This window comes from Herpailurus yagouaroundi, unplaced genomic scaffold (genome assembly GCF_014898765.1).
Source record: "Herpailurus yagouaroundi ecotype Mexico unplaced genomic scaffold, PumYag 161, whole genome shotgun sequence".
Taxonomy (NCBI): domain Eukaryota; kingdom Metazoa; phylum Chordata; class Mammalia; order Carnivora; family Felidae; genus Herpailurus; species Herpailurus yagouaroundi.
This window is the reverse complement of record NW_024412402.1, coordinates 6,773,407-6,778,638: the sequence shown is the minus strand read 5'-3', so window position 1 is coordinate 6,778,638 and position 5,232 is coordinate 6,773,407. Positions and strand designations below refer to the sequence as shown.

Sequence of the window (5,232 nt, the reverse complement as noted above, 5' to 3'; positions counted from 1 at the left end):
TTTCTTTCTTTCTTTCTTTCTTTCTTTCTTTCTTTCTTTCTTTCTTTCTTAAAGTAAGCTGTATGGTCAACGTGAGGCTTGAACTCAAGACCCCAAGATCAAGGGTCACGTGCTCCACCCACAGAGCCAGCCAGATGCCCCTCCATCTTGTTTCTTCTAATTTTGAGAGGGTACCTCATCTGGGTTGCAGCAAGTGGAAAGGGGAAAGCCTATGACCCCTCCTGGTCTGGTCTCAAGAAACCACACTGGGAACTGGACCCATCACTCCCATCACACTTCACCGTTGAGAACTTTGTCACATCTTCATCAGAGGAGGTGGGGAAAGGTAGGACAGCCTGTCAGCACTGTGTCTTGCTACATGTCCATGAACTATAGAAGAAGGGCAGAGTGTGTCACACAGAGTGTAGGGATTAGTTCCTTTTTCTATAGTCGACGAAGAAGATACCTAAGGGAGACAAATGGGCTCATTCAAAGGCACACAACTGGCTGAGGGTTAGCATGGGAGCAGTAACACTGGCATGGTTCCTCAGCCCTTTTCCTTTTCCCTACCATCCTCCCAGGCCGGCAGGGCAGACCCTTTAAAGGAGCACTGCCCTGGAAGACCTGGGACAGATCATTAACATCAGTATGTGGAGCCAACAGAGGTAAATGCAAGATAGCACAGACTGTGTTCAACTCCTCTTCCCTACGCTCAGGCACAGAGACAGAGGTCATAAGTGCTCTGCCTCCTGGGTCCCGACCAGCCCACGGGAGTGGATGTGTGCAGGCATAGAGAATCCTACATGGTGATAACACCCTCTTAACAGGCCATTTCAGGTTGTGGATCTCGGCCACAAGTGTGTTCCTATACTCATTCCAGGTCCCACTGGCTTCTATTATTCTAGACCACCTTTTGCTTTTGACCGCTTGCTTCCCCAGAATGATCAGTCTATGGAGATTAAGAATTCAGTGGGCAAAGAGGTCCAGATTGCAACAGTTATGTTCGGTCATCTCTTGCATCGGCATGCACAGGCGGCGCGCCCCCCCCCGGCCACCTCCCTCCCACCAAGACTCCTCCAGGAAATCAGTGATTTTGTACCATATGACTCGGATCTCTCCAAGCATCATCAACCTGTGGGCTCAAGCTTGGGGTTCCTTAAGATTCATACCGAAATCTCGTTCGTTCTTGTTTGGATAGCTCCTAAAAATAATCCTGGTTCCTTGTAAAACTGTAGCCCCAAAGCCCTCTGGGAGTCTCTGGAAGTGGGGCAAGGGGTTCCATATGTTCATGTTTCAGGCCCACCCCCTCGGTGGGTCCCTGCGCTGTGAGGTTACAATACTCAGCCCCTGTTGCTCCAGTTTTCTGTGCCTCAACCCTCTGATCTGCCAAGGGTGGGGCCAGAGAAACATTCTTTTGTTTCTCTCCCTGTGGGGAACAACCACAGCAGGGTTTCTTGGGCCCCAGGGGTTGCTAAACCCAGTGAGAGGGCTCTTTCCATTGTGCATACTTCCCAGAGTGTGGTGTGCCCCCAGGATGACGGGGCATGGGTAGGTCCAAGCACCAAGGGCTGCGTATACCTGTTGACCCTGGACACAGATGCTCATTCACTATGTCCTCTCATCTCACGATGAACTTTTGTGCCCTTCTCTGTAGTTTGGCTCCCTTAGTGCATCCTTCCACTCCTAGTTTGCCAGACAATTCAGTGTGTATCTGATCCCCAGGCACTGACATGACATAAGCTCTTTTTCTAGGAGGAACTTTAGCTTATAGAGCCCAGGGACTCAGGTGAGGTTACAAAACCTCACTCCTATCTGTATCCAAATCTCAACTCGTCTATTACAATATCAGTGCCACCCCCTCAGGTCTCTGGGCACTGCTCAGATGAACACTTCCCTTTAATGCTTTATTAGTGTTTTAAGATGCATGACCTTTCAGTCATGGCTATTGCTGTATTTCTGGGTCTTATCCTCAGATACATTAAAAGAAAAAGGAAGTGTTTATGCACAGACCACATGACTACAGAAATTACCAAGGAGCCAAGACATCTGTTGTTATGGAAAATTATTGAATTGTTCTGTCAATCCCCAAAAGGGCCACCAGAAGAAACTTTCAATCAAGCAAAGCTAAGTTAGACTTCCTGAAATTCAGGGGAGTACCATGTTGACAGTCTTAGCGGTTTCTCAGGGGAGGGAAATCACGGAGGGATATTTTTGGTATTTCAGGGCAAGGGCTAGGTGATTTAGGGCAGCTCTTGCAAATCAGGGAACTAGTTAGTATAGAGCAGAGTTAACGACATGAGAGCTTTGGACTGGTGACCACACAAAGCAGAGGTTCTCAGTAATTCATCAGAAATTATCCTCAGGTTCTCAGTAATTTCTCAGGACTTGGCTCACCCCACGATTTCCATGTGTGTCCTCCGGGGCAAGATGGGGCTTTCTTCCCTCATCTTTTCCTCCTGTATCCTTTCTTGGAAGGGGATCTTCAGCAAAACAGAGGAAGGAGATAAGGATGGGGTTCATGTAATAACTCATGGAAGTTTATCCTTAAGAAGCAATCACAGTAGCAAAACCAAAGAAAATACCTGTCTTTATGAATGGGAAAGAATGAAAAGCCTCTTAGCAATTCCAGACATTCAGGATTGAATGCTGTCCTCCCCCCCGCCTCACCACCCTCCACATCTCCCACCCCCACTGCCAGATGGATCTGGGTCCTGGGGGGAAATTGGAGAAATGGAACCAAATCAAGGATACTTCCTGTAGGGAAGAAGAGTGAGGAACATAGAGACAGAAAGGCCACCCTGATACCTACAGGCGGCCGACGGGTAACTCAGTGGAGAAAGAGGAATATTCTGCTTCATCCTTTGAAGCATCATAGGCCTGTGTGTCTATTCCTTCGCTAGACTGAGGTCCAAGAAGGTGGGCCAGGATTACGACTTCATTGTCATATCCTTCCTGTCGATTAAGGTGACATCCCTTCCGAATAAGGAGTTTTAAAGAGAGTGGATTATGAGTCCGACTTTCCCCTGTTTACAGAAGAACAATCAGCCTTCCCGTCAACTGCATCACAGTTGGATATATTTGTTGTTTAGAGGTCCAAAATCTTGGACAAAAACGGCTGTACCCTGTCGTATCTATCTTTGTGGTTTAAATCTGGCAGTCGTTGATCTTAGCCGCCCCGTAATCCACCTTTCTTCTGTCCTTCATTAAGTGGCTCCTCAAAATGTCTTTTGCAGTGCAATATCATTATATCATCTTTACAGATACCAGTCTCAGGACCGGTTTGCCCTCTGGCAGTTTCCTTAATTGGTGATTTGGCAACATTGGGGTTTTTTTCTTCCAACCTGCCAGTTTCCTTCATTTAAAGCAAATTCCGTCAAATGAATAAGTGCCCATAGCACAATTACCAAGCACAAAACGAAACTGGAAATACGCATTAGCTTACCAGGGTAGCGCCTGGTATATTAACAAGAAAGAGACAAGCATATGAGATTGACAAGAGAATGGAGCATTTCATTTTTTCATTCTGTTTTATTGCTGCAATATCCCATTTGATGGCCTCCAGCTTTCAGAGCATCAGCTTCCTGCAATGACACTAATGAAGAAATGCTGCTTTTTGTTCATTCTTTAACCAACTGTGTTGCTCTTTAATGGGAATATGGCACTTTCCCCCCATTCATGCAGAGTTATGAGCAGTTGAGTCTCTAGGGGACCTATGATGTGTACAGTACTCTTTTCCCTCTAAGATTTCTCTGATTAGATGGTAAGTACACTTTCTGTCGATAAATTCAACATTCTAGATATTTCAAATTATGGGCAGAAACAGGGATGTTTTTCGCGCCTGGAAAAAAATTAAAGAACCCGAGAGGCTTTTTGAATAACATTTCTCTGTGCGATATACTGTTTTAATTATTTCCCAATCATTTTCTGCAGTCTGTTCTTTATGAAGGCACCCGCACTGACAACTATTTTTGTTAATCATTCACACGTAACTGACTTCTAAATAGTTTCTTATTGGGGCGCCTGGGTGGCGCAGTCGGTTGAGCGTCCGACTTCAGCCAGGTCACGATCTCGCGGTCTGTGAGTTCGAGCCCCGTCTGGGCTGATGGCTTGGAGCCTGGAGCCTGTTTCCGATTCTGTGTCTCCCTCTCTCTCTGCCCCTCCCCCGTTCATGCTCTGTCTCTCTCTGTCCCAAAAATAAATAAACGTTGAAAAAAAAATTTTTTTAAAAAAAATTAAAAAAAAAAAATAAATAGTTTCTTATTTAAGCAGAAAGTTACTCTGCCATTTTGCCAGAATGTCCACTCAGGGTTGATCTCCCACGGGGCTCATTTAGTTTCTTCTCTGTTTTCTTCTCTGGGTTCCTTCCGTGTGCTCAGAAGCATGCAATTTGATCTTATGTCAGTTCTCTGAGCCTCCACCATAATTGAAGGCTGGGATTAAGCTGCTGGGACAGTGGAAGCAGTGAGGTGCATGAACTGTTTTCAACTGAGTTGGATCCCCAATCATGAAATGTAACTGAGTCCTAGGTTAGGTCCAAACCAGCTGGGACATGACCTAAAATCACTCACAGAGCAGACCTGCTTCAAGATCCAGGAACGAAGGAAATATCTTCTGCAGAGTAGGAAACAAATTGGATATCCATCCTCCCTCCCCCCAATTTCAGGAGCATTTCATTTCTGCAGAAGACTGGACAGATTTTGATGTTACCACATAATAAATGAATCTATCACACAGATCATCAGACTGGATAGAAATGGATCAGTATTTCAAGTGAAGCTTCTCATATTCCATCAAAATAGGTGAACAGATTAAGAAATTTCAGTTGTGGGAAAAGAAAAACTGTTACAATGTTTTTAATTTAAAAACTGTATTTTTCAAACATGACTGAAACTGTTGAGTATTTTTTTCATGTTTATTTATTTTTGAGAGAGAGACAGACAGACAGACACGAGTGGGGGAGGGCAGAGAGAGAGAAAGAGACACAGAATCTAAAGTAGGCTCCAGGCTCTGAGCCGTTAGCATGGAGCCCAACATGGGGTTTAAACCCACAGATGGTGAGATCATGACCTCAGGCAAAGTCCAACGCTCAATCGACTGAGCCACCCAGGCACCACTGAAACTGTTGAGTATTAATGGCTAGCAAAGACTTGCTAACATTGCCATTATGATTACTACTGCCGTTATTAGCCATTCAGACCAACAGTTACTTAGGCACTGTTATAAAAATGGGATGAAAACAATGACAGAATTAAA

General features: G+C 45.1%; 1 long non-coding RNA gene across 1 annotated transcript; it reads left to right on the top strand.

Moving 5' to 3' along the window:
• The first annotated feature begins 558 nt into the window (after nt 1–558).
• LOC121035241 (uncharacterized) lies at nt 559–4,863 on the top strand. The gene is made up of 2 exons (XR_005792816.1): nt 559–644; nt 4,356–4,863. It is a non-coding gene; the product is annotated as an uncharacterized LOC121035241 (long non-coding RNA).
• The last annotated feature ends 369 nt before the right edge of the window (nt 4,864–5,232 follow it).